This window comes from Elephantulus edwardii, unplaced genomic scaffold (genome assembly GCF_000299155.1).
Source record: "Elephantulus edwardii isolate Elephantulus edwardi_28Jun2011 unplaced genomic scaffold, EleEdw1.0 scaffold00121, whole genome shotgun sequence".
Classification (NCBI taxonomy): Eukaryota; Metazoa; Chordata; class Mammalia; order Macroscelidea; family Macroscelididae; genus Elephantulus; species Elephantulus edwardii.
Window position 1 is genome coordinate 9,250,258 of NW_006399871.1, and position 7,913 is coordinate 9,258,170.

Genomic DNA, 7,913 nt, shown 5'->3' on the forward strand with positions numbered 1-7,913 from the left:
ACTCGACGGCACATAACAAGAACACTACAATGAGCAGAAAGATCTAGGAATAAATGGCTATTTTACAGATACACAGAAATCATTCACAATTCCATAATGCACACACATACATATAATCATACCTCAAAAAGCCAGCATGCATTTTCTCATGTCAGGTTAAATGGATGCATAGTACACTTACTCAAGAGAATGTACTCGTTTCCTGAACAGAAGTAATATTTGAAGGAAAGCTAATGATTTCTTAGTGTTGTTGCTTTGTCTGAGCTCACGGGTTAGTTGACTCAGATCCAGCTGTACCTCAGCTGGCTTTTCTGGCTGGGCGTTGCACCATGCTGCTCTGCTGGGCACTTGTGCCAGAGATAAAGGCACATTTTCAGTAGCCTGACACACAGCAACCTTAAATGCAAAAGCTTGTTTCCAACATCAGTCAAGATAAAAGTCAAAAGCTATGGATCGCTCAAAAGAGAGACAGAATTGTAAGATATACCCCAAAATTCCTGTCCTGGAGAGAATTTGCACATGTCCTGAGTGAATATACTAGGCCATCACTTCTGTGGGCAGATTAAAGCATAATTGATTTTAAGAAAGGAGAAATTATCCAGATAGGTCTTACCTAGTCACAAAAGTCCATTAAATGTGGGTCTAATAGTGACTTCAGCAAAGTCTCTCTAGTGTGTCAGAGATGATGAGGATGGCACAGGATAGGGCAGGGTTCAAGGTGCCTGTTCATGGAGTTGCTACTAGTTGAACTCAACTTGATGGCACCTAACAACAACAACACAGGTCAGAGACAGAGGAAGTAAGAGATTCAAAATACATGAAGGAATCGTTTGGAGAGACATTCTCATTGTTAGATTTGAGGGACCACATGACAGAAACGGTAGCTGACCTTTATGAGCTGAGAGAGAAAACCCCAGTCAACAGCTAACAAGAAGATGAAGACCCCAGTACTCCAGTGACATTTGCCAACGCCACGAATGGGTTTATATTCTTTCCTAAAGCCTCAGATAAGAAGAACACCTCGAAGGTAAAGCCCAGAAAGGTCCCAAACGGCAAGCTAACAAGTGGGTGCTGAGTTTGTGATGCCATGTAATACTGCCTGCAAGGAAAACACCAATGCATAAACGGACTCAAGTTTGCTCACCTGCCAAGAATTGTCATGTAAAGAGCAGACATTCCCATTGAGGGAGGGGAAACGGTGGGCTTGAGGCAGGACTGAAGAATTGGAATGAAGCAAAGGGAGACAGAGCAAGTCCTCCCTGACCAGTTGGATGGATGTCTGACCGAGCAGAGGGACAGCTCAGAATCGGAAGTAGACATGGAAACTTCTGGAAGCAGCAAGATGTGTTGAGTCAGAGAGCAGGACTTTTTTCTAAAGAGCACAGATCATACTTCAGCTCATGGCTTGAGGGAAAAGAGGTGTTTAAAGAGGAGAAAACCAGACATAGAGGCACAAGGTGAGGAGTATCTCCCTGAAAGGGCCAGAGGAAGTGAGAGTAACATTGACCCTCCTCGTGCTAGAGCAGAAAGCAGATCAGGAGCCTGTAGCTCAGCCCCATGGTGCCTGTAGAGCCCCAGCAGTGGTAAGAGACGTTCGTTTATTCATGGCTGACTTACAGACTTACAGGAGGCTGGAGAGTGGGGGAGGCAAAGGATATCTTACAATTATAAGTCCAGATGTTAGCCCAAGAGTCCAAGGCACAACTCCTCAGTTAGTCCAGGCTCCAGTTTCAATCCAGCAAGCAAATTTTCCTTCCAACGTCAAAGACAAGAACAGCAAAAACCTTTAACTGTGGTCAGCACAAATGCAAGAAGCCTCAGGTCATGCCTTGCCATGGTTTCTCCACAGCAGTATCACAGCCTCTCCAACAGCATCACCACAGTCTCACCAACAGGGTCTGCTCCAGTCTCTCTCAAGTCTTGTTGCCGCGTGTCTTGCTTGCTTCAAATTGTGCCTGCCTCAAATCTTGCTGCTCATCGTGGGAAGCATTCTTTCTTTTATCCTAGTCCCACAGCTGTTGGCTATTTGCAAGACCATACTGATTGGCAAGACCATGTGTCTGCAGTAAAGGTATCTGGAGAGCAGAGGCAGCTAACTATAATGGCTAAAAAAGCACCAACTTTTAAGATAAAATCATGAGGTGAATATAGAAGTTTTTTTAAGAAGATAGGTGCACTGGAGTAATTTGAGAAAATTAAGATTTTGAAGTGAGAAAACAATAAATAAAATTGGCCACCGGGCCAATAGGTAACATCATGACAGATGGAGAAAGTATTGAAGTAGTCAGTGATTTCACCTTCTTGGATCAACCATCAACACCCCTAGTACCAGCAGTCAGGAGGTCAGAAAATGTATGGCATTGGGTAAGCCCACTGTCAGGGACCTCTTGAAAATTCTGAAGAACAATAATGTTAGTTTGAAAACTAAGGTGCACCTGATTCAGGCCATGGTCTTTCCGATCACTTGCTATGCATCTGAGAGCTGGACAATGAACAAGGAGAATTGATGCCTTTGAGTTGTGGTGTTGGAGAAGAGCGCTGCATAGACTTTTGGTGTAGACTCCCAGAAGAACAAACAGATAGGGCTCGGGAAAAGTGCAGCCAGAGCGCTCTTCAGAGGCAAAGATGGCAAAGCTTCATCTCTCCGACTTTGGACACGTTGCTAGGAAAGGCGCTTGGAAAAGGACATCATACTTGGTAACTGGAAGGTCAACGAAAGAGAGGAAGATTCCCCCAAGGAGATGAATTGACATGGTGACTCCAGCAATGGGTTCAAGTGTGTTAGAGATTGAGGACAGCACAGGATAGGACAGGGCTCAGGTCTGTTGTTCACAGGGTCTCTATGAGTCGTATACGACTCGATGGCACAACATATTACAGTAAGAGGTTGATAAATGCGGGAGAGAAAAATGAAAGATGAGGAAGAAGAGGAAATCTAAATAGTTCGGAATAAAAAGTGTTTCTACCACAGTCTTTAAGCAGTTTCTATTTATTTGGGTATTTTGAAAGTGATTCAGAATAACATAAATATGTTCATCTTTTCCTAAACCAGCCATTATAGTAAAAATTTATAAGAGCTTTAGAAAAACCTTCCTATACACACACACACACACACACACATACACACACACACACACACACTTTTCTCTTTTTTTGCTCCAAATGAATTCACCCTGGAGAGTTGGAGAGTAATGGTCACATTATTTTTTTACTTTAATTTTTTTAAACCTCATTGCTATCAAGTCAAATTCATTTCTATCACCCCTGTGGGACAGAGAATTGCCTCCCCCTCCTCAGATAGTCCCCAAGGACGCAGTCTTCACAGAAGCAGAATAACATTGCTTTCTCCTTTTGGTGAGGTTGGAGGATTCGAATGGCCGAACTTTTGATGAGCAGTTAAGGGCTTAACCCTTGCCACTAGGTCTCTTTGAGTAATTGATCAAACCCACTATCATCAAGTCAATTTTGACTCAACAACCCTCTGTGACAGATGATAGAGTCGGCTTTCCATGTAGTGTTTCCCAGGCAGTTATCTTTATGCTAACCCCTTGTCTCACCTGTCTTCAAGGGAAGTACAAACTAGCCTTTCAGTTAGCTGGCCAACACTTAAGCTCTATGGCCACCAGGGCCCCAGTAAAGTACCTCTATGGGTCGGAGTGGAGCAGATGACAACAGATATTGGTTTTGGTTGAACAGTTAATTAGGGAGACCTGATTACACAGTGGCTAAGTGCTCAGGTGCAAACGGAAAGGTCTGTGGCTTGAACCCACTGTCTGCTTTCGTGGAGAAACACATGGTACTCTATTTCCATGTAAAGTCTTTGAAAGTTGTGAAGCAGTTCTAACCCCACCCCATAGGGTGATCCTATAGGGTCACTATGTGTTGGATTTGACTTGAGAGAATGGAAGTGAGAGACCTTCACAGATCCAGCCAAGGCTGAGTCTCTGGAGAAGGGGTAACCTCTGAGACACTAGCAGCTGATACCTGTACAGGTGCACCGGCAGGTAAAGTGGGTCTAACTCCAATTGACTCTACTTCCCAGGATGCAGCCCAATGCCAAGGTAAATCAGAAGGTAGAAGTTAGAGATACAAGAGCCCATGAGCTAGAAGCATCTGGATATCCAGGCCCACCAGGACACCTGCGTTAGGCCTAGTCTCTGACCATCCCCATCTCCCACAAGTCACAGTTGTCACCACTGAATTCTGCATTCCTCCTGGCACCAGTCCGTGCCTCAACCACAGCTTAGCACCTCTCGTCTTAACAACGTCCCATGGCAGGCACTGTCATCTGGCAAATCCTTATTCCTTCTGAGAGACTAGAGGAGTCTCAGCGCTTAGGAAGGAAATCCTAGAACATTAGAGCTTGAGGAGATGCCAGGGACTCATGCGGTCCAACCTGTGACCCGTGGTGGGGAAGGTCTCTGCTGCCTGCCTGATCCAGTCTCCATTTTTACCATAGAACCAGCTCAGAAATCTACTGGAATCAAGTGTCTGTGGTCAGATTTCTAAGGTATATGAGACATCCTCTGCCAGACAAGGACTGTGGGCAGAATAGGAGCTGAACATTATATATATATATACACACACACACACATACATATATACACACACATACACATATACACACATACACATCTGCATATATATACACATAAATATATATACACACATACACATATATATGCACATATATACATATATACACACACATACACATATACATATATACACATCTACATACACATAACACATATATACATATATATATACATACACACACGTATACATATATACACACATACACATATATATATATATGTTGTTGTTAAGTGCTATCAAGTCATAGACTCATAGCGACCCTATGAACAAAAGCTCTCTACATTTGCGTGACTTTGATTCGTTCTCCAGGTTCACAGGGTTTCTGGAGGCAAGCTGTTTACAGAAGTGGATGCCATGTATACACTCACCTCACTCAAGTGCAGTCTGTCCAGTGACCTACCAAGAGCAAAACTGATTTTGTCCTTGAAAATTTTTTACTGAGATGCACAGAGATTATGGTTAACAAGGATGACTATAGGATTTTTTTTTTTATTTGGTGGAGATGAGCAAAGAGAGCACGGTGTACACTCAGAAGAAGGTCATGTGGGGTTTCAGCAGTATTTACATTTTGGGTACATTTATGGTTTATTCTCACAAGGGAGTTTATAATCATGAAAGATAACAACAACAACAAAGTATGCCAGCTTCTATCTGTTTTTCCTTGACTGGACAGGAGAATATCCCTGTCTTCCAGTCTGGCATATTGAGGAGGTTGAAAGTCTTCTACTTCTAAATGCTAATGAATCCATTTCTCAATGTTCTGATCACAGAAGCTGCCTGTGAGCGGAGGGAGAAATGGTGGAATTTGCCTAAGGAGCTCGACAGCTTAATGCACTTGGCCATGGAGATTACAGCCACCGCAGCACAGGGACAGGGGCTGACTTGAGACACGACCAGTGCTCATTGTGCATTCTGTTCAGGCAAAGGCTCATTATCCAGAGGGTGGATGATCCAGTTTGGGGATTTTCCATGCCTCTGGCTTCTCCTCCCTTCTACTGTCTGCCTTTTGGCCACATTACAGATCAAATTAGCATGTCTTTGAGAGGATAGAAGGGGAAGGGACAGGTAGAATTCAAATTGGTCCATTTTCCCGCTTGTTCCCCGCTCTAATAATACAGGAGATCAAAACCAAAGGCTAACGCGGGGTTTTGGATTATCAGTGGATTACATTTAATCTATGCCAGACCTCCCCTCCATCGCTGGAGAAATTGGAGTCTGATGAGGATTCACCATACTCCACATGAATATCTGGGTTCGGCTCGTAGAGAACTTGGGCAGAATCCCTAATGCACCCAAGTTAGAAACGCAGCGCTGGATGGATCTCGGAGGGGATGACTCTTGGAAAATTGAAACTCTGAGATCTGAAGCAACACGCCCAAGGTCATACCAAAAAGTAGCTGTCAATGGCTAGCGGACAACTTGAGTGGGAGCTTAACATCAGTTGACTTAAAGAAGTGTGTGACTGTGGTGGGTCGGCAGGTGTGAGGCATCAGTTCAATGCACCCCTTCTTGTTTGTTCCCTCGGGTTACTTTCTGCGATTTGACTTACCAGTTGGAAATTCAGATCAAGGTCAACCGTTGAAGAGGTGCCCCAGTATGGAAAGCAAAGGCTCCAGGTCCTAAAGTTGCAGAAGAACACACCTCCAAGTTTGGAATTGAACGGACTTGATGCAAAAAAAAAAAATTGCTAGGAGGCAAAATCAGACTTTTCTCTGCTTGACCAGAGGAGAGCAGAGTGTAAAGAGTAACAATGAGAAGCTGTGAACGCCTTTCAACCTGTGTAACACACACACACAGGACTTACATCCATATACACACCCTCAAGGAAGAGGTAAGAGATAGGAGAGAGTTCCTCATGAGGTTTGGGGAGAGCTGAGAGAGGACGAAAAAGTATTTTGCTTCTTTTCTGGACATTTCTGAAGACAGTGGTCTCACCCAGGTATCTAGCTGGAGCAGACAGAATATCTGAGAGCCAGAAATCCCATAGTACGATTTTGTGCTGGTCTAGGACCAAGCTGCAAATCCCAGATTGATCTTGCAAATACCTGGAGTCATTTACAATGAACTGCTATGTTTCCCACAGCCCTCTGCAACAGAGCTCATTCTCGAGGGAAACGAAACAAGGTCCATGTCTGCACCCTTAGACCGGAGGGCTAATTTGACTGTGAAATTGCTTACCCTGGACCATTTGGATTTTTTTAATTGGTTTGCTTGTATACAAAGTTTGTATTGCATTGTTCATTCACATTGTGTTTCACACCCGAGGCCATTTTTTATTGAGGAAGCAGCGGTTGCTCTCTTTTCTCATGCAAACCAAGTTATAGGATTTAACCTCAGGTTGTAGCTAAAGGGACAAGTTGGAACTGCCCCCCTAGGTTCAGCGAATGGCAAGAGGAAACTAGTGGCCAGTGAGCCCCACTACACCCTGCCCTGCAGTGAGCACCTTCACCACCCTCTCTCCTTCCCCCAGGAACATTCCTGCAAGGGATGGCCTCTAACCCTTGAGTCAGGAACAAAAAATTCAGCTACTAGGTGACGACGGAAAACTTCCCGCCAACCCCTTGTGTGTCAAAGTAGAACCATGCCCCGTGGGTTTACTTCATTTCCTTGGATTTACTCTATTTATGTGATTGAGAACATGCAGAGTGGAGCACACACCAGCTTACCAAGTTCCTACTTCTCTAATTCAGGGCTGCTGATTCCAACTGGAAGGTATATAGCAACAACAACATTACTTACTTTAGGGAGTTCTGATGGCCAAATTATAGGGAGTTGTGTTGCTAAACCGAAGGCTTCGGGTCTGCAGTGGTTGGCAAGAAGTTGTGCTGCAATCCCCCAGGCTCATAGTTCAAATCCACCAGCTGCTTCACAGGAGAAGGATGGGCAATATCCTCCCATGAGATTAACTGCCTCTGAAAACCTGCTGGAGGGTCAGCTATGGGTCTGTTCTGACTCAACAACACACAGCAACAACAGACTGTCGGGACTTACGTTGTTAAACCAAAGGCTTCAAGTCTGTAGTGGTTCTGATTTACCAGTAGCCACTGGGAAGAAGGTGAGCAATCATCTGCTGTGCAACTTACAGCCTCAGAAATCGAACAGAGCATCAAGTTCTAAGTACATTCTGATTAGACAGCAAAGTTACTGCTTCGTTTAGGGAGCCCTGGTGGCCTAGCTTGCGGGGAGTTGCACTGCCACCCCCAAGGCTGCTCTCCTCTGTTGATTCAAAGCCACCAGCTGGTTCAAATGCCCAGGAGAAATACACGCAATCTCCTCCCATGCAATGTACAGCCTTTAGAAATTCAACAGAGGGC